We start from the raw sequence: 22,513 nt of genomic DNA on the forward strand, positions 1-22,513 counted from the left end.
AAAAAGGAAATATCCTCAGATGAAATCTGGAAAGAAGCTTTCTGAGAAACTGCTTAGTGTTCTGTTAATTCATCTCACAGAGTTACATCTGTATTTCGTGGATCTCTTTGCTAGCCTTTTTCTGTGGAATCTGAGAACAGATATTTCGGATCCCTTTGAAGACTATAGGGCCAAAGGAAATATCCTCCGATAACAAAGAGAAAGAAGCTTTCTGAGAAACTTCTTTGTGTTCTGTGAAATCATGTCACAGAGTTACAGCTTTCCCCTCAAGAAGCCTTTCGCTAAGACAGTTCTTGTGGAATTGGCAAAGGGATATTTCAGAGCCCATAGAGGCCTATGGTGAAAAAGGAAATATCCTCAGATGAAATCTGGAAATAAGCTTTCTGAGAAACTGCTTAGTGTTCGGTTAATTCATCTCACAGAGTTACATCTGTATTTCATGGATCTCTTTGCTAGCCTTATTTCTGTGGAATCTGAGAACAGATATTTCGGATCCATTTGAAGAATACAGGGACAAGGGAAATATCCTCCGATAACAAAGAGAAAGAAGCTTTCTGAGAAACTTCTTGGTGTTCTGTGAAATCATGTCACAGAGTTACAGCTTTCCCCTAAAGAAGCCTTTCGCTAAGACAGTTCTTGTGGAATTGGCAAAGGGATATTTGGGAGCCCATAGAGGCCTATGGTGAAAAAGGAAATATCCTCAGATGAAATCTGGAAAGAAGCTTTCTGAGAAACTGCTTACTGTTCTGTTAATTCATCTCACAGAGTTACATCTGTATTTCGTGGATCTCTTTGCTAGCCTTATTTCTGTGGAATCTGAGAACAGATATTTCGGATCCCTTTGAAGACTATAGGGCCAAAGGAAATATCCTCCGATAACAAAGAGAAAGAAGCTTTCTGAGAAACTTCTTTGTGTTCTGTGAAATCTTCTCACAGAGTTACAGCTTTCCACTCAAGAAGCCTTTCGCTAAGACAGTTCTTGTGGAATTGGCAAAGGGATATTTGGGAGCCCATAAAGGCCTATGGTGAAAAAGGAAATATCCTCAGAAGAAATCTGGAAAGAAGCTTTCTGAGAAACTGCTCTGTGACGTGTGACTTCCACTCACAGAGTTACATCTGTATTTCCTGGATCTCTTTGCTAGCCTTATTTCTGTGGAATCTGAGAACAGATATTTCGGATCCCTTTGAAGACTATAGGGCCAAAGGAAATATCCTCCGATAACAAAGAGAAAGAAGCTTTCTGAGAAACTTCTTTGTGTTCCGTGAAATCATCTCACAGAGTTGCAGCTTTCCCTTCAAGAATCCTTTCCCTAAGACAGTTCTTGTGGAATTCGAAAAGTGATATTTGGGAGCCCATAGAGGGCTATGGTGAAAAAGGAAATATCCTCAGATGAAATCTGGAAAGAAGCTTTCTGAGAAACTGCTTAGTGTTCTGTTAATTCACCTCACAGAGTTACATCTGTATTTCGTGGATCTCTTTGCTAGCCTTATTTCTGTGGAATCTGAGAACAGATATTTCGGATCCCTTTGAAGACTATAGGGCCAAAGGAAATATCCTCCGATAACAAAGAGAAAGAAGCTTTCTGAGAAACTTCTTTGTGTTCTGTGAAATCATCTCACAGAGTTACAGCTTTCCCTTCAAGAAGCCTTTCGCTAAGACAGGTTTTGTGGAATTGGCACAGGGATATTTGGAAGCCCATAGAGGGCTATGGAGAAAAAGGAAATATCCTAAGATGAAATCTGGAAAGAAGCTTTCTGAGAAACTGCTCTGTGATGTGTGACTTCCACTCACAGAGTTACATCTGTATTTCCTGGATCTCTTTGCTAGCCTTATTTCTGTGGAATCTGAGAACAGATATTTCGGATCCCTTTGAAGACTATAGGGCCAAAGGAAATATCCTCCGATAACAAAGAGAAAGAAGCTTTCTGAGAAACTTCTTTGTGTTCTGTGAAATCATCTCACAGAGTTACAGCTTTCCACTCAAGAAGCCTTTCGCTAAGACAGTTCTTGTGGAATTGGAAAAGTGATATTTGGGAGCCCATACAGGACTATGGTGAAAAAGGAAATATCCTCAGATGAAATCTGGAAAGAAGCTTTCTGAGAAACTGCTTAGTGTTCTGTTAATTCATCTCACAGAGTTACATCTGTATTTCGTGGATCTCTTGGCTAGCCTTATTTCTGTGGAATCTGAGAACAGATATTTCGGATCCCTTTGAAGACTATAGGGCCAAAGGAAATATCCTCCGATAACAAAGAGAAAGAAGCTTTCTGAGAGACTTCTTTCTGTTCTGTGAAATCATCACACAGCGTTACAGCTTTCCACTCAAGAAGCCTTTCGCTAAGACACTTCTTGTGGAATTGGCAAAGTGATATTTGGAAGCCCATAGAGGGCTATGGTGAAAAAGGTAACATCCTCAGATGAAATCTGGAAAGACGCTTTCTGAGAAACTGCTCTGTGATGTGTGACTTCCACTCACAGAGTTAGATCTGTATTTCGTGGATCTCTTCGCTAGCCTTATTTCTGTGGAATCTGAGAACAGATATTTCGGATCCCTTTGAAGACTATAGGGCTAAAGGAAATATCCTCCGATAAGAAAGAGAAAGAAGCTTTCTGAGAAACTTCTTTGTGTTCTGTGAAATCATCTCACAGAGTTACAGCTTTCCCCTCAAGAAGCCTTTCGCTAAGACAGTTCTTGTGGAATTGGCAAAGGGATATTTGGCAGCCCATAGAGGCCTATGGTGAAAAAGGAAATATCCTCAGATGAAATCTGGAAAGAAGCTTTCTGAGAAACTGCTCTGTGATGTGTGACTTCCACTCACAGAGTTACATCTGTATTTCCTGGATCTCTTTGCTAGCCTTATTTCTGGGGAATCTGAGAACAGATATTTCGGATCCCTTTGAAGAGTATAGGGCCAAAGGAAATATCCTCCGATAACAAAGAGAAAGAAGCTTTCTGAAAAACTTCTTTCTGTTCTGTGAAATCATCTCACAGAGTTACAGCTTTCCCCTCAAGAAGCCTTTCGCTAAGACAGTTCTTGTGGAATTGGCAAAGGGATATTTGGGAGCCCATAGAGGCCTATGGTGAAAAAGGAAATATCCTCAGATGAAATCTGGAAAGAAGCTTTCTGAGAAACTGCTCTGTGATGTGTGACTTCCACTCACAGAGTTACATCTGTATTTCGTGGATCTCCTTGCTAGCCTTATTTCTGTGGAATCTGAGAACAGATATTTCGGATCCCTTTGAAGACTATAGGGCCAAAGGTAATATCCTCCGATAACAAAGAGAAAGAAGCTTTCTGAGAAACTTCTTTGTGTTCTGTGAAATCATCTCACAGAGTTACAGCTTTCCCCTCAAGAAGCTTTTCGCTAAGACAGTTCTTGTGGAATTGGCAAAGGGATATTTCAGAGCCCATAGAGGCCTATGGTGAAAAAGGAAATATCCTCAGATGAAATCTGGAAAGAAGCTTTCTGAGAAACTGCTTAGTGTTCTGTTAATTCATCTCACAGAGGTACATCTGTATTTCGTGGATCTCTTTGCTAGCCTTATTTCTGTGGAATCTGAGAACAGATATTTCGGATCCATTTGAAGAATACAGGGACAAAGGAAATATCCTCCGATAACAAAGAGAAAGAAGCTTTCTGAGAAACTTCTTTGTGTTCTGTGAAATCATCTCACAGAGTTACAGCTTTCCCCTCAAGAAGCCTTTCGCTAAGACAGTTCTTGTGGAATTGGAAAAGGGATATTTGGGAGCCCATAGAGGCCTACGGTGAAAAAGGAAATATCCTCAGATGAAATCTGGAAAAAAGCTTTCTGAGAAACTGCTTAGTGTTCTGTTAATTCAACTCACAGAGTTACATCTGTATTTCGTGGATCTCTTTGCTAGCCTTATTTCTGTGGAATCTGAGAACAGATATTTCGGATCCCTTTGAAGACTATAGGGCCAAAGGAAATATCCTCCGATAACAAAGAGAAAGAAGCTTTCTTAGAACCTTCTTTGTGTTCTGTGAAATCATCTCACAGAGTTACAGCTTTCCCCTCAAGAAGCCTTTCGCTAAGACAGTTCTTGTGGAATTGGCAAAGTGAAATTTGGAAGCCCATAGAGGGCTATGGTGAAAAAGGAAATATCCTCAGATGAATTCTGGAAAGAAGCTTTCTGAGAAACTGCTCTGTGATGTGTGACTTCCACTCACAGAGTTACATCTGTATTTCGTGGATCTCTTTGCTAGCCTTATTTCTGTGGAATCTCAGAACAGATATTTCGGATCCATTTGAAGAGTACAGGGACAAAGGAAATATCCTCCGATAACAAAGAGAAAGAAGCTTTCTGAGAAACTTCTTTGTGTTCTGTGACATCATCTCACAGAGTTACAGCTTTCCCTTCAAGAAGCCTTTCGCTAAGACAGTTCTTGTGGAATTGGCAAAGTGAAATTTGGAAGCCCATAGAGGGCTATGGTGAAAAAGGAAATATCCTCAGATGAAATCTGGAAAGAAGCTTTCTGAGAAACTGCTCTGTGATGTGTGACTTCCACTCACAGAGTTACATCTGTATTTCGTGGATCTCTTTGCTAGCTTTATTTCTGTGGAATCTGAGAACAGATATTTCGGATCCCTTTGAAGACTATAGGGCCAAAGGAAATATCCTCCGATAACAAAGAGAAAGAAGATTTCTGAGAAACTTCTTTGTGTTCTGTGAAATCATCTCACAGAGTTACAGCTTTCCACTCAAGAAGCCTTTCGCTAAGACAGTTCTTGTGGAATTGGCAAAGGGATATTTGGATGCCCATAGAGGGCTACGGTGAAAAAGGAAATATCCTCAGATGAAATCTGGAAAGAAGCTTTCTGAGAAACTGCTTAGTGTTCTGTTAATTCACCTCACAGAGTTACATCTGTATTTCGTGGATCTCTTTGCTAGCCTTTTTCTGTGGAATCTGAGAACAGATATTTCGGATCCCTTTGAAGACTATAGGGCCAAAGGAAATATCCTCCGATAACAAAGAGAAAGAAGCTTTCTGAGAAACTTCTTTGTGTTCTGTGAAATCATGTCACAGAGTTACAGCTTTCCCGTCAAGAAGCCTTTGGCTAAGACAGTTCTTGTGGAATTGGCAAAGGGATATTTCAGAGCCCATAGAGGCCTATGGTGAAAAAGGAAATATCCTCAGATGAAATCTGGAAAGAAGCTTTCTGAGAAACTGCTTAGTGTTCTGTTAATTCATCTCACAGAGTTACATCTGTATTTCATGGATCTCTTTGCTAGCCTTATTTCTGTGGAATCTGAGAACAGATATTTCGGATCCATTTGAAGAATACAGGGACAAGGGAAATATCCTCCGATAACAAAGAGAAAGAAGCTTTCTGAGAAACTTCTTGGTGTTCTGTGAAATCATGTCACAGAGTTACAGCTTTCCCCTAAAGAAGCCTTTCGCTAAGACAGTTCTTGTGGAATTGGCAAAGGGATATTTGGGAGCCCATAGAGGCCTATGGTGAAAAAGGAAATATCCTCAGATGAAATCTGGAAAGAAGCTTTCTGAGAAACTGCTTAGAGTTCTGTTAATTCATCTCACAGAGTTACATCTGTATTTCGTGGATCTGTTTGCTAGCCTTATTTCTGTGGAATCTGAGAACAGATATTTCGGATCCCTTTGAAGACTATAGGGCCAAAGGAAATATCCTCCGATAACAAAGAGAAAGAAGCTTTCTGAGAAACTTCTTTGTGTTCTGTGAAATCATCTCACAGAGTTACAGCTTTCCACTCAAGAAGCCTTTCGCTAAGACAGTTCTTGTGGAATTGGCAAAGGGATATTTGGGAGCCCATAAAGGCCTATGGTGAAAAGGAAATATCCTCAGAAGAAATCTGGAAAGAAGCTTTCTGAGAAACTGCTCTGTGATGTGTGACTTCCACTCACAGAGTTACATCTGTATTTCCTGGATCTCTTTGCTAGCCTTATTTCTGTGGAATCTGAGAACAGATATTTCGGATCCCTTTGAAGACTATAGGGCCAAAGGAAATATCCTCCGATAACAAAGAGAAAGAAGCTTTCTGAGAAACTTCTTTGTGTTCTGTGAAATCATCTCACAGAGTTGCAGCTTTCCCTTCAAGAATCCTTTCCCTAAGACAGTTCTTGTGGAATTCGAAAAGTGATATTTGGGAGCCCATAGAGGGCTATGGTGAAAAAGGAAATATCCTCAGATGAAATCTGGAAAGAAGCTTTCTGAGAAACTGCTTAGTGTTCTGTTAATTCACCTCACAGAGTTACATCTGTATTTCGTGGATCTCTTTGCTAGCCTTATTTCTGTGGAATCTGAGAACAGATATTTCGGATCCCTTTGAAGACTATAGGGCCAAAGGAAATATCCTCCGATAACAAAGAGAAAGAAGCTTTCTGAGAAACTTCTTTGTGTTCTGTGAAATCATCTCACAGAGTTACAGCTTTCCCTTCAAGAAGCCTTTCGCTAAGACAGGTTTTGTGGAATTGTCACAGGGATATTTGGAAGCCCATAGAGGGCTATGGTGAAAAAGGAAATATCCTAAGATGAAATCTGGAAAGAAGCTTTCTGAGAAACTGCTCTGTGATGTGTGACTTCCACTCACAGAGTTACATCTGTATTTCTTGGATCTCTTTGCTAGCCTTATTTCTGTGGAATCTGAGAACAGATATTTCGGATCCCTTTGAAGACTATAGGGCCAAAGGAAATATCCTCCGATAACAAAGAGAAAGAAGGTTTCTGAGAAACTTCTTTGTGTTCTGTGAAATCATCTCACAGAGTTACAGCTTTCCACTCAAGAAGCCTTTTGCTAAGACAGTTCTTGTGGAATTGGCAAAGGGATATTTTGGAGCCCATAGAGGCCTATGGTGAAAAAGGAAATGTCCTCAGATGAAATCTGGAAAGAAGCTTTCTGAGAAACTGCTTAGTGTTCTGTTAATTCATCTCACAGAGGTACATCTGTATTTCGTGGATCTCTTTGCTAGCCTTATTTCTGTGGAATCTGAGAACAGATATTTCGGATCCCTTTGAAGACTATAGGGCCAAAGGAAATATCCTCTGATAACAAAGAGAAAGAAGCTTTCTGAGAAACTTCTTTGTGTTCTGTGAAATCATCTCACAGAGTTACAGCTTTCCACTCAAGAAGCCTTTCGCTAAGACAGTTCTTGTGGAATTGGCAAAGGGATATTTGGGAGCCCATGGAGGCCTATGGTGAAAAAGGAAATATCCTCAGATGAAATCTGGAAAGAAGCTTTCTGAGAAACTGCTCTGTGATGTGTGACTTCCACTCACAGAGTTACATCTGTATTTCGTGGATCTCTTTGCTAGCCTTATTTCTGGGGAATCTGAGAACAGATATTTCTTATCCCTTTGAAGACTATAGGGCCAAAGGAAATATCCTCCGATAACAAAGAGAAAGAAGCTTTCTGAGAAACTTCTTTGTGTTCTGTGAAATCATCTCACAGAGTTACAGCTTCCCCTCAAGAAGCCTTTCGCTAAGACAGTTCTTGTGGAATTGGCAAAGGGATATTTGGGAGCCCATAGAGGCCTATGGTGAAAAAGGAAATATCCTCAGATGATATCTGGAAAGAAGCTTTCTGAGAAACTGCTCTGTGATGTGTGACTTCCACTCACAGAGTTACATCTGAATTTCGTGGATCTCTTTGCTAGCCTTATATCTGTGGAATCTGAGAACAGATATTTCGGATCCCTTTGAAGACTATAGGGCCAAAGGAAATATCCTCCGATAACAAAGAGAAAGAAGCTTTCTGAGAAACTTCTTTGTGTTCTGTGAAATCATCTCACAGAGTTACAGCTTTCCCTTCAAGAAGCCTTTCCCTTAGCCAGTTCTTGTGGAATTGGCAAAGGGATATTTGGAAGACCATAGAGGGCTATGGTGAAAAAGGTAATATCCTCAGATGAAATCTGGAAAGAAGCTTTCTGAGAAACTGCTCTGTGATGTGTGAATACCACTCACAGAGTTACATCTGTATTTGGTGGATCTCTTTGCTAGCCTTATTTCTGTGGAATCTGAGAACAGATATTTCGGATCCCTTTGAAGACTATAGGGCCAAAGGAAATATCCTCCGATAACAAAGAGAAAGAAGCTTTCTGAGAAACTTCTTTGTGTTCTGTGAAATCATCTCACAGAGTTACAGCTTTCCACTCAAGAAGCCTTTCGCTAAGACAGTTCTTGTGGAATTGGCAAAGGGATATTTGGAAGACCATAGAGGGCTATGGTGAAAAAGGTAATATCCTCAGAGGAAATCTGGAAAGAAGCTTTCTGAGAAACTGCTTAGTGTTCTGTTAATTCACCTCACAGAGTTACATCTGTATTTCGTGGATCTCTTTGCTAGCCCTATTTCTGTGGAATCTGAGAACAGATATTTCGGATCCCTTTGAAGACTATAGGGTCAAAGGAAATATCCTCCGATAACAAAGAGAATGAAGCTTTCTGAGAAACTTCCTTGAGTTCTGTGAAATCATCTCACAGAGTTACAGCTTTCCCCTCAAGAAGCCTTTCGCTAAGACAGTTCTTGTGGAATTTTCAAAGGGATATTTGGAAACCCATAGTGGGCTATGGTGAAAAAGGAAATATACTCAGATGAAATCTAGAAAGAAGCTTTCTGAGAAACTGCTCTGTGATGTGTGACTTCCACTCACAGAGTTACATCTGTATTTACTGGATCTCGTTGCTAGCCTTATTTCTGTGGAATCTGAGAACAGATATTTCGGATCCCTTTGAAGACTATAGGGCCAAAGGAAATATCCTCTGATAACAAAGAGAAAGAAGCTTTCTGAGAAACTTCTTTGTGTTCTGTGAAATCATCTCACAGAGTTACAGCTTTCCACTCAAGAAGCCTTTCGCTAAGACAGTTCTTGTGGAATTGGAAAAGTGATATTTGGGAGCCCATACAGGACTATGGTGAAAAAGGAAATATCCTCAGATGAAATCTGGAAAGAAGCTTTCTGAGAAACTGCTTAGTGTTCTGTTAATTCATCTCACAGAGTTACATCTGTATTTCGTGGATCTCTTGGCTAGCCTTATTTCTGTGGAATCTGAGAACAGATATTTCGGATCCCTTTGAAGACTATAGGGCCAAAGGAAATATCCTCCGATAACAAAGAGAAAGAAGCTTTCTGAGAGACTTCTTTCTGTTCTGTGAAATCATCACACAGCGTTACAGCTTTCCACTCAAGAAGCCTTTCGCTAAGACACTTCTTTTGGAATTGGCAAAGTGATATTTGGAAGCCCATAGAGGGCTATGGTGAAAAAGGTAACATCCTCAGATGAAATCTGGAAAGACGCTTTCTGAGAAACTGCTCTGTGATGTGTGACTTCCACTCACAGAGTTACATCTTTATTTCGTGGATCTCTTTGCTAGCCTTATTTCTGTGGAATCTGAGAACAGATATTTTGGATCCCTTTGAAGACTATAGGGTCAAAGGAAATATCCTCCGATAACAAAGAGAAAGAAGCTTTCTGAGAAACTTCTTTGTGTTCTGTGAAATCATCTCACAGAGTTACAGCTTTCCCTTCAAGAAGCCTTTCGCTAAGACAGTTCTTGTGGAATTGGCAAAGGGATATTTGGAAGCCCATAGAGGCCTATGGTGAAAAAGGAAATATCCTCAGATGAAATCTGGAAAGAAGCTTTCTGAGAAACTGCTCTGTGATGTGTGACTTCCACTCACAGAGTTACATCTGTATTTCCTGGATCTCTTTGCTAGCCTTATTTCTGTGGAATCTGAGAACAGATATTTCGGATCCCTTTGAAGACTATAGGGCCAAAGGAAATATCCTCTGATAACAAAGAGAAAGAAGCTTTCTGAGAAACTTCTTTGTGTTCTGTGAAATCATCTCACAGAGTTACAGCTTTCCCCTCAAGAAGCCTTTCGCTAAGACAGTTCTTGTGGAATTGGCAAAGTGAAATTTGGAAGCCCATAGAGGGCTATGGTGAAAAAGGAAATATCCTCAGATGAATTCTGGAAAGAAGCTTTCTGAGAAACTGCTCTGTGATGTGTGACTTCCACTCACAGAGTTACATCTGTATTTCGTGGATCTCTTTGCTAGCCTTATTTCTGTGGAATCTGAGAACAGATATTTCGGATCCATTTGAAGAGTACAGGGACAAAGGAAATATCCTCCGATAACAAAGAGAAAGAAGCTTTCTGAGAAACTTCCTTGTGTTCTGTGACATCATCTCACAGAGTTACAGCTTTCCCTTCAAGAAGCCTTTCGCTAAGACAGTTCTTGTGGAATTGGCAAAGTGAAATTTGGAAGCCCATAGAGGGCTATGGTGAAAAAGGAAATATCCTCAGATGAAATCTGGAAAGAAGCTTTCTGAGAAACTGCTCTGTGATGTGTGACTTCCACTCACAGAGTTACATCTGTATTTCGTGGATCTCTTTGCTAGCTTTATTTCTGTGGAATCTGAGAACAGATATTTCGGATCCCTTTGAAGACTATAGGGCCAAAGGAAATATCCTCCGATAACAAAGAGAAAGAAGATTTCTGAGAAACTTCTTTGTGTTCTGTGAAATCATCTCACAGAGTTACAGCTTTCCACTCAAGAAGCCTTTCGCTAAGACAGTTCTTGTGGAATTGGCAAAGGGATATTTGGATGCCCATAGAGGGCTACGGTGAAAAAGGAAATATCCTCAGATGAAATCTGGAAAGAAGCTTTCTGAGAAACTGCTTAGTGTTCTGTTAATTCACCTCACAGAGTTACATCTGTATTTCGTGGATCTCTTTGCTAGCCTTTTTCTGTGGAATCTGAGAACAGATATTTCGGATCCCTTTGAAGACTATAGGGCCAAAGGAAATATCCTCCGATAACAAAGAGAAAGAAGCTTTCTGAGAAACTTCTTTGTGTTCTGTGAAATCATGTCACAGAGTTACAGCTTTCCCCTCAAGAAGCCTTTCGCTAAGACAGTTCTTGTGGAATTGGCAAAGGGATATTTCAGAGCCCATAGAGGCCTATGGTGAAAAAGGAAATATCCTCAGATGAAATCTGGAAAGAAGCTTTCTGAGAAACTGCTTAGTGTTCTGTTAATTCATCTCACAGAGTTACATCTGTATTTCATGGATCTCTTTGCTAGCCTTATTTCTGTGGAATCTGAGAACAGATATTTCGGATCCATTTGAAGAATACAGGGACAAGGGAAATATACTCCGATAACAAAGAGAAAGAAGCTTTCTGAGAAACTTCTTGGTGTTCTGTGAAATCATGTCACAGAGTTACAGCTTTCCCCTAAAGAAGCCTTTCGCTAAGACAGTTCTTGTGGAATTGGCAAAGGGATATTTGGGAGCCCATAGAGGCCTATGGTGAAAAAGGAAATATCCTCAGATGAAATCTGGAAAGAAGCTTTCTGAGAAACTGCTTAGAGTTCTGTTAATTCATCTCACAGAGTTACATCTGTATTTCGTGGATCTGTTTGCTAGCCTTATTTCTGTGGAATCTGAGAACAGATATTTCGGATCCCTTTGAAGACTATAGGGCCAAAGGAAATATCCTCCGATAACAAAGAGAAAGAAGCTTTCTGAGAAACTTCTTTGTGTTCTGTGAAATCATCTCACAGAGTTACAGCTTTCCACTCAAGAAGCCTTTCGCTAAGACAGTTCTTGTGGAATTGGCAAAGGGATATTTGGGAGCCCATAAAGGCCTATGGTGAAAAAGGAAATATCCTCAGAAGAAATCTGGAAAGAAGCTTTCTGAGAAACTGCTCTGTGATGTGTGACTTCCACTCACAGAGTTACATCTGTATTTCCTGGATCTCTTTGCTAGCCTTATTTCTGTGGAATCTGAGAACAGATATTTCGGATCCCTTTGAAGACTATAGGGCCAAAGGAAATATCCTCCGATAACAAAGAGAAAGAAGCTTTCTGAGAAACTTCTTTGTGTTCTGTGAAATCATCTCACAGAGTTGCAGCTTTCCCTTCAAGAATCCTTTCCCTAAGACAGTTCTTGTGGAATTCGAAAAGTGATATTTGGGAGCCCATAGAGGGCTATGGTGAAAAAGGAAATATCCTCAGATGAAATCTGGAAAGAAGCTTTCTGAGAAACTGCTTAGTGTTCTGTTAATTCACCTCACAGAGTTACATCTGTATTTCGTGGATCTCTTTGCTAGCCTTATTTCTGTGGAATCTGAGAACAGATATTTCGGATCCCTTTGAAGACTATAGGGCCAAAGGAAATATCCTCCGATAACAAAGAGAAAGAAGCTTTCTGAGAAACTTCTTTGTGTTCTGTGAAATCATCTCACAGAGTTACAGCTTTCCCTTCAAGAAGCCTTTCGCTAAGACAGGTTTTGTGGAATTGTCACAGGGATATTTGGAAGCCCATAGAGGGCTATGGTGAAAAAGGAAATATCCTAAGATGAAATCTGGAAAGAAGCTTTCTGAGAAACTGCTCTGTGATGTGTGACTTCCACTCACAGAGTTACATCTGTATTTCTTGGATCTCTTTGCTAGCCTTATTTCTGTGGAATCTGAGAACAGATATTTCGGATCCCTTTGAAGACTATAGGGCCAAAGGAAATATCCTCCGATAACAAAGAGAAAGAAGGTTTCTGAGAAACTTCTTTGTGTTCTGTGAAATCATCTCACAGAGTTACAGCTTTCCACTCAAGAAGCCTTTTGCTAAGACAGTTCTTGTGGAATTGGCAAAGGGATATTTTGGAGCCCATAGAGGCCTATGGTGAAAAAGGAAATGTCCTCAGATGAAATCTGGAAAGAAGCTTTCTGAGAAACTGCTTAGTGTTCTGTTAATTCATCTCACAGAGGTACATCTGTATTTCGTGGATCTCTTTGCTAGCCTTATTTCTGTGGAATCTGAGAACAGATATTTCGGATCCCTTTGAAGACTATAGGGCCAAAGGAAATATCCTCTGATAACAAAGAGAAAGAAGCTTTCTGAGAAACTTCTTTGTGTTCTGTGAAATCATCTCACAGAGTTACAGCTTTCCACTCAAGAAGCCTTTCGCTAAGACAGTTCTTGTGGAATTGGCAAAGGGATATTTGGGAGCCCATGGAGGCCTATGGTGAAAAAGGAAATATCCTCAGATGAAATCTGGAAAGAAGCTTTCTGAGAAACTGCTCTGTGATGTGTGACTTCCACTCACAGAGTTACATCTGTATTTCGTGGATCTCTTTGCTAGACTTATTTCTGTGGAATCTGAGAACAGATATTTCGGATCCCTTTGAAGACTATAGGGTCAAAGGAAATATCCTCCGATAACAAAGAGAAAGAAGCTTTCTGAGAAACGTCTTTGAGTTCTGTGAAATCATCTCACAGAGTTACAGCTTTCCCCTCAAGAAGCCTTTCGCTAAGACAGTTCTTGTGGAATTGGCAAAGGGATATTTGGAAACCCATAGTGGGCTATGGTGAAAAAGGAAATATCCTCAGATGAAATCTGGAAAGAAGCTTTCTCAGAAACTGCTCTGTGATGTGTGACTTCCACACACAGAGTTACATCTGTATTTCGTGGATCTCTTGGCTAGCCTTATTTCTGTGGAATCTGAGAACAGATATTTCGGATCCCTTTGAAGACTATAGGGCCAAAGGAAATATCCTCAGATAACAAAGAGAAAGAAGCTTTCTGAGAAACTTCTTTGTGTTCTGTGAAATCATCTCACAGAGTTACAGCTTTCCACTCAAGAAGCCTTTCGCTAAGACAGTTCTTGTGGAATTGGCAAAGTGATATTTGGGAGCCCATACAGGACTATGGTGAAAAAGGAAATATCCTCAGATGAAATCTGGAAAGAAGCTTTCTGAGAAACTGCTTAGTGTTCTGTTAATTCATCTCACAGAGTTACATCTGTATTTCGTGGATCTCTTGGCTAGCCTTATTTCTGTGGAATCTGAGAACAGATATTTCAGGTCCCTTTGAAGACTATAGGGCCAAATGAAATATCCTCCGATAACAAAGAGAAAGAAGCTTTCTGAGAGACTTCTTTCTGTTCTGTGAAATCATCTCACAGAGTTACAGCTTTCCACTCAAGAAGCCTTTCGTTAAGACACTTCTTGTGGAATTGGCAATGGAATATTTGGAAGCCCATAGAGGGCTACGGTGAAAAAGGAAATATCCTCAAATGAAATCTGGAAAGAAGGTTTCTGGGAAACTGCTCTGTGATGTGTGACTTCCACTCACAGAGTTACATCTGTATTTCGTTGATCTCTCTGCTAGCCTTATTTCTGTGGAATCTGAGAACAGATATTTCGGATCCCTTTGAAGACTATAGGGCCAAAGGAAATATCCTCCGATAACAAACAGAAAGAAGCTTTCTGAGAAACTTCCTTGTGTTCTGTGAAATCATCTCACAGAGTTACAGCTTTCCACTCAAGAAGCCTTTTGCTAAGACAGTTCTTGTGGAATTGGCAAAGGGATATTTGGGAGCCCATAGAGGCCTATGGTGAAAAAGGAAATATCCTCAGATGAAATCTGGAAAGAAGCTTTCTGAGAAACTGCTTAGTGTTCTGCTAATTCACCTCACAGAGTTACATCTGTATTTCGTGGATCTCTTTGCTAGCCTTATTTCTGTGGAATCTGAGAACAGATATTTCGGATCACTTTGAAGACTATAGGGTCAAAGGAAATATCCTGCGATAACAAAGAGAAAGAAGCTTTCTGAGAAACTTCTTTGTGTTCTGTGAAATCATCTCACGGAGTTACAGCTTTCCCTTCAAGAAGCCTTTCGCTAAGACAGTTCTTGTGGAATTGGCAAAGTGATATTTGGAAGCCCATAGAGGGCTATGGTGAAAAAGGTAACATCCTCAGATGAAATCTGGAAAGAAGCTTTCTGAGAAACTGCTCTGTGATGTGTGACTTCCACTCACAGAGTTACATCTGTATTTCGTGGATCTCTTTGCTAGCCTTATTTCTGTGGAATCTGAGAACAGATATTTCGGATCCCTTTGAAGACTATAGGACCAAAGGAAATATCCTCCGATAACAAAGAGAAAGAAGCTTTCTGAGAAACTTCTTTGTGTTCTGTGAAATCATCTCACAGAGTTACAGCTTTCCCCTCAAGAAGCCTTTCGCTAAGACAGTTCTTGTGGAATGGGCAAAGTGATATTTGGGAGCCCATAGAGGACTATGGTGAAAAAGGAAATATCCTCAGAGGAAATCTGGAAAGAAGCTTTCTGAGAAACTGCTTAGTGTTCTGTTAATTCACCTCACAGAGTTACATCTGTATTTCGTGGATCTCTTGCCTAGCCTTATTTCTGTGGAATCTGAGAACAGATATTTCGGATCCATTTGAAGACTATAGGGCCAAAGGAAATATCCTCCGATAACAAAGAGAAAGAAGCTTTCTGAGAGACTTCTTTCTGTTCTGTGAAATCATCTCACAGAGTTACAGCTTTCCCCTCAAGAAGCCTTTCGCTAAGACACTTCTTGTGGAATTGGCAATGGGATATTTGGAAGCCCATAGAGGCCTATGGTGAGAAAGGAAATATCCTCAGATGAAATCTGGAAAGAAGCTTTCTGAGAAACTGCTCTGTGATGTGTGACTTCCACTCACAGAGTTACATCTGTATTTCGTGGATCTCTTTGCTAGCCTTATTTCTGTTTAATCTGAGAACAGATATTTCGGATCCCTTTGAAGACTATAGGGCCAAAGGAAATATCCCCCGACAACAAAGAGAAAGAAGCTTTCTGAGAAACTTCTTTGTGTTCTGTGAAATCATCTCACAGAGTTACAGCTTTCCCCTCAAGAAGCCTTTCGCTAAGACAGTTCTTGTGGAATTGGCAAAGTTATATTTCAGAGCCCATAGAGGCCAATGGTGAAAAAGGAAATATCCTCAGATGAAATCTGGAAAGAAGCTTTCTGAGAAACTGCTTAGTGTTCTGTTAATTCATCTCACAGAGTTACATCTGTATTTCGTGGATCTCTTTGCTAGCCTTATTTCTGTGGAATCTGAGAACAGATATTTCGGATTCCTTTTATGACTATAGGGCCAAAGGAAATATCCTCCGATAACAAAGAGAAAGAAGCTTTCTGAGAAACTTCTTTGTGTTCTGTGAAATCATCTCACAGAGTTACAGCTTTCCACTCAAAAAGCCTTTCGATAAGACAGTTCTTGTGGAATTGGCAAAGGGATATTTTGGAGCCCATAGAGGCCTATGGTGAAAAAGGAAATATCCTCAGATGAAATCTGGAAAGAAGCTTTCTGAGAAACTGCTTAGTGTTCTGTTAATTCATCTCACAGAGTTACATCTGTATTTCGTGGATCTCTTTGCTAGCCTTATTTCTGTGGAATCTGAGAACAGATATTTCGGATCCATTTGAAGACTATAGGGTCAAAGGAAATATCCTCCGATAACAAAGAGAAAGAAGCTTTCTGAGAAACTTCTTTGTGTTCTGTGAAATCATCTCACAGAGTCACAGCTTTCCCTTCAAGAAGCCTTTCCCTTAGACAGTTCTTGTGGAATTGGCAAAGTGATATTTGGAAGCCCATAGAGGGCTATGGTGAAAAAGGAAATATCCTCAGATGAAATCTGGAAAGAAGCTTTCTGAGAAACTGCTTAGTGTTCTGTTAATTCACCTCACAGAGTTACATCTGTATTTCGTGGATCTCTTTGCTAGCCTTATTTCTTTGGAATCTGAGAACAGATATTTCGGATTCCTTTGAAGACTATAGGATCAAAGGAAATATCCTCCGATAACAAAGAGAAAGAAGCTTTCTGAGAAACTTCTTTGTGTTCTGTGAAATCATCTCACAGAGTTACAGCTTTAGCTTCAAGAAGCCTTTCGCTAAGACAGTTCTTGTGGAATTGGCAAAGGGATATTTGGAAGCCCATAGAGGGCTATGGTGAAAACGGAAATATCCTCAGATGAAATCTGGAAAGAAGCTTTCTGAGAAACTGCTCTGTGATGTGTGACTTCCACTCACAGAGTTACATCTGTATTTCCTGGATCTCTTTGCTAGCCTTATTTCTGTGGAATCTGAGAACAGATATTTCGGATCCCTTTGAAGACTATAGGGCCAAAGGAAATATCCTCCGATAACAAAGAGAAAGAAGCTTTCTGAGAAACTTCTTTGTGTTCTGTGAAATCATCTCACAGAGTTACAGCTTTCCACTCAAGAAGCCTTTCGCTAGGACAGTTCTTGTGGAATTGGCAAAGTGATATTTGGGAGCCCATACAGGACTATGGTGAAAAAGGAAATGTCCTCAGATGAAATCTGGAAAGAAGCTTTCTGAGAAACTGCTTAGTGTTCTGTTAATTCATCTCACAGAGTTACATCTGTATTTCGTGGATCTCTTTGCTAGCCTTATTTCTGTGGAATCTGAGAAAAGATATTTCGGATCCCTTTGAAGACTATAGGGCCAAAGGAAATATTCTCCGATAACAAAGAGAAAGAAGCTTTCTGAGAAACTTCTTTGTGTTCTGTGAAATCATCTCACAGAGTTACAGCTTTCCCCTCAAGAAGCCTTTCGCTAAGACAGTTCTTGTGGAATTGGCAAAGGGATATTTGGAAACCCATAGAGGGCTATGGTGAAAAAGGAAATATCCTCAGATGAAATCTGGAAAGAAGCTTTCTGAGAAACTGCTCTGTGATGTGTGACTTCCACTCACAGAGTTACATCTGTATTTCGTGGATCTCTTTGCTAGCCTTATTTCTGTGGAATCTGAGAACAGATATTTCGGATCCCTTTGAAGACTATAGGGCCAAAGGAAATATCCTCCGATAACAAAGAGAAAGAAGCTTTCTGAAAAACTTCTTTGTGTTCTGTGAAATCATCTCACAGAGTTACAGCTTTCCACTCAAGAAGCCTTTCGCTAAGACAGTTCTTGTGGAATTGGCAAAGGGATATTTGGGAGCCCATAGAGGCCTATGGTGAAAAAGGAAATATCCTCAGATGAAATCTGGAAAGAAGCTTTCTGAGAAACTGCTTACTGTTCTGTTAATTCACCTCACAGAGTTACATCTGTATTTCGTGGATCTCTTTGCTAGCCTTATTTCTGTGGAATCTGAGAACAGATATTTCGGATCCCTTTGAAGACTATAGGGCCAAAGGAAATATCCTCCGATAACAAAGAGAAAGAAGCTTTCTGAGAAACTCTTTGTGTTCTGTGAAATCATCTCACAGAGTTACAGCTTTCCCTTCAAGAAGCCTTTCGCTAAGACAGTTCTTGTGGAATTGGCAAAGGGATATTTGGGAGCCCATAGAGGCCTATGGTGAAAAAGGAAATATCCTCAGATGAAATCTGGAAAGAAGCTTTCTGAGAAACTGCTCTGTGATGTGTGACTTCCACTCACAGAGTTACATCTGTATTTCGTGGATCTCTTTGCTAGCCTTATTTCTGTGGAATCTGAGAACAGATATTTCGGATCCCTTTGAAGACTATAGGGTCAAAGGAAATATCCTCCGATAACAAAGAGAAAGAAGCTTTCTGAGAAACTTCTTTGTGTTTTGTGAAATCATCTCACACAGTTGCAGCTTTCCACTCAAGAAGTCTTTCGCTAAGACACTTCTTGTGGAATTGGGATAGGGATATTTAGGAGCCCATAGAGGCCTATGGTGAAAAAGGAAATATCCTCAGATGAAATCTGGAAAGAAGCTTTCTGAGAAACTGCTCTGTGATGTGTGACTTCCACTCACAGAGTTACATCTGTATTTCGTGGATCTCTTTGCTAGCCTTATTTCTGAGGAATCTGAGAACAGATATTTCGGATCCCTTTGAAAACTAAAGGGCCAAAGGAAATATCCTCCGATAACAAAGAGAAAGAAGCTTTCTGAGAAACTTCTTTGTGTTTTGTGAAATCATCTCACACAGTTGCAGCTTTCCACTCAAGAAGTCTTTCGCTAAGACACTTCTTGTGGAATTGGGAAAGGGATATTTAGGAGCCCATAGAGGCCTATGGTGAAAAAGGAAATATCCTCAGATGAAATCTGGAAAGAAGCTTTCTGAGAAACTGCTCCGTGATGTGTGACTTCCACTCACAGAGTTACATCTGTATTTCGTGGATCTCTTTCTTAGCCTTATTTCTGTGGAATCTGAGAACAGATATTTCGGATCCCTTTGAAGACTATAGGGCCAAAGGAAATATCCTCGGATAACAAAGAGAAAGAAGCTTTCTGAGAAACTTCTCTGTGTTCTGTGAAATCATCTCACAGAGTTACAGCTTTCCCTTCAAGAAGCCTTTCCCTTAGACAGTTCTTGTGGAATTGGCAAAGTGATATTTGGACGCCCATAGAGGGCTATGGTGAAAAAGGAAATATCCTCAGATGAAATCTGGAAAGAAGCTTTCTGAGAAACTGCTTAGTGTTCTGTTAATTCACCTCACAGAGTTACATCTGTATTTCGTGGATCTCTTTGCTAGCTTAATTTCTGTGGAATCTGAGAACAGATATTTCGGATCCCTTTGAAGACTGTAGGGCCAAACGAAATATCCTCCGATAACAAAGAGAAAGAAGCTTTCTGAGAAACTTCTTTGTGTTCTGTGAAATCATCTCACAGAGTCACAGCTTTCCCTTCAAGAAGCCTTTCCCTTAGACAGTTCTTGTGGAATTGGCAAAGTGATATTTGGAAGCCCATAGAGGGCTATGGTGAAAAAGGAAATATCCTCAGATGAAATCTGGAAAGAAGCTTTCTGAGAAACTGCTTAGTGTTCCGTTAATTCACCTCACAGAGTTACATCTGTATTTCGTGGATCTCTTTGCTAGCCTTATTTCTGTGGAATCTGAGAACAGATATTTCGGATCCCTTTGAAGACTATAGGGTCAAAGGAAATATCCTCCGATAACAAAGAGAAAGAAGCTTTCTGAGAAACTTCTTTGTGTTCTGTGAAATCATCTCACAGAGTTACAGCTTTAGCTTCAAGAAGCCTTTCGCTAAGACAGTTCTTGTGGAATTGGCAAAGGGATATTTGGAAGCCCATAGAGGGCTATGGTGAAAAAGGAAATATCCTCAGATGAAATCTGGAAAGAAGCTTTCTGAGAAACTGCTCTGTGATGTGTGACTTCCACTCACAGAGTTACATCTGTATTTCGTGGATCTCTTTGCTAGCCTTATTTCTGTGGAATCTGAGAACAGATATTTCGGATCCCTTTGAAGACTATAGGGCCAAAGGAAATATCCTCAGATAACAAAGAGAAAGAAGCTTTCTGAGAAACTTCTTTGTGTTCTGTGAAATCATCTCACAGAGTTACAGCTTTCCACTCAAGAAGCCTTTCGCTAGGACAGTTCTTGTGGAATTGGCAAAGTGATATTTGGGAGCCCATACAGGACTATGGTGAAAAAGGAAATGTCCTCAGATGAAATCTGGAAAGAAGCTTTCTGAGAAACTGCTTAGTGTTCTGTTAATTCATCTCACAGAGTTACATCTGTATTTCGTGGATCTCTTTGCTAGCCTTATTTCTGTGGAATCTGAGAACAGATATTTCGGATCCCTTTGAAGACTATAGGGCCAAAGGAAATATTCTCCGATAACAAAGAGAAAGAAGCTTTTTGAGAAACTTCTTTGTGTTCTGTGAAATCATCTCACAGAGTTACAGCTTTCCCCTCAAGAAGCCTTTCGCTAAGACAGTTCTTGTGGAATTGGCAAAGGGATATTTGGAAACCCATAGAGGGCTATGGTGAAAAAGGAAATATCCTCAGATGAAATCTGGAAAGAAGCTTTCTGAGAAACTGCTCTGTGATGTGTGACTTCCACTCACAGAGTTACATCTGTATTTCGTGGATCTCTTTGCTAGCCTTATTTCTGTGGAATCTGAGAACAGATATTTCGGATCCCTTTGAAGACTATAGGGCCAAAGGAAATATCCTCCGATAACAAAGAGAAAGAAGCTTTCTGAAAAACTTCTTTGTGTTCTGTGAAATCATCTCACAGAGTTACAGCTTTCCACTCAAGAAGCCTTTCGCTAAGACAGTTCTTGTGGAATTGGCAAAGGGATATTTGGGAGCCCATAGAGGCCTATGGTGAAAAAGGAAATATCTTCAGATGAAATCTGGAAAGAAGCTTTCTGAGAAACTGCTTACTGTTCTGTTAATTCACCTCACAGAGTTACATCTGTATTTCGTGGATCTCTTTGCTAGCCTTATTTCTGTGGAATCTGAGAACAGATATTTCGGATCCCTTTGAAGACTATAGGGCCAAAGGAAATATCCTCCGATAACAAAGAGAAAGAAGCTTTCTGAGAAACTCTTTGTGTTCTGTGAAATCATCTCACAGAGTTACAGCTTTCCCTTCAAGAAGCCTTTCGCTAAGACAGTTCTTGTGGAATTGGCAAAGGGATATTTGGGAGCCCATAGAGGCCTATGGTGAAAAAGGAAATATCCTCAGATGAAATCTGGAAAGAAGCTTTCTGAGAAACTGCTCTGTGATGTGTGACTTCCACTCACAGAGTTACATCTGTATTTCGTGGATCTCTTTGCTAGCCTTATTTCTGTGGAATGTGAGAACAGATATTTCGGATCCCTTTAAAGACTATAGGGGCAAAGGAAATATCCTCCGATAACAAAGAGAAAGAAGCTTTCTGAGAAACTTCTTTGTGTTCTGTGAAATCATCTCACAGAGTTACAGCTTTCCACTCAAGAATCCTTTCGCTAAGACAGTTCTTGTAGAATTGGCAAAGTGATATTTGGGAGCCCATACAGGACTATGGTGAAAAAGGAAATATCCTCAGATGAAATCTGGAAAGAAGCTTTCTGAGAAACTGCTTAGTGTTCTGTTAATTCATCTCACAGAGTTACATCTGTATTTCGTGGATCTCTTTGCTAGCCTTATTTCTGTGGAATCTGAGAACAGATATTTCGGATCCCTTTGAAGACTATAGGGCCAAAGGAAATATCCTCCGATAACAAAGAGAAAGAAGCTTTCTGAGAAACTCCTTTGTGTTCTGTGAAATCATCTCACAGAGTTACACCTTTCCCCTCAAGAAGCCTTTCGCTAAGACAGTTCTTGTGGAATTGGCAAAGGGATATTTGGAAGCCCATAGGGGGCTATGGTGAAAAAGGAAATATCCTCAGATGAAATCTGGAAAGAAGCTTTCTGAGAAACTGCTCTGTGATGTGTGACTTCCACTCACAGAGTTACATCTTTATTTCGTGGATCTCTTTGGTAGCCTTATTTCTGTGGAATCTGAGAACAGATATTTCGGATCCCTTTGAAGACTATAGGGCCAAAGGAAATATCCTCCGATAACAAAGAGAAAGAAACTTTCTGAGGAATTTCTTTGTGTTCTGTGAAATCATCTCACAGAGTTACAGCTTTCCACTCAAGAAGCCTTTCGCTAAGACAGTTCTTCTGGAATTGGCAAAGGGATATTTGGGAGCCCATAGAGGCCTATGGTGAAAAAGGAAATATCCTCAGATGAAATCTGGAAAGAAGCTTTCTGAGAAACTGCTTAGTGTTCTGTTAATTCACCTCACAGAGTTACATCTGTATTTCGTGGATCTCTTTGCTAGCCTTATTTCTGTGGAATTTGAGAACAGATATTTCGGATCCCTTTGAAGACTATAGGGCCAAAGGAAATATCCTCCGATAACAAAGAGAAAGAAGCTTTCTGAGAAACTTCT

Source organism: Macaca mulatta, chromosome 17 (assembly GCF_049350105.2).
Source record: "Macaca mulatta isolate MMU2019108-1 chromosome 17, T2T-MMU8v2.0, whole genome shotgun sequence".
Classification (NCBI taxonomy): Eukaryota; Metazoa; Chordata; class Mammalia; order Primates; family Cercopithecidae; genus Macaca; species Macaca mulatta.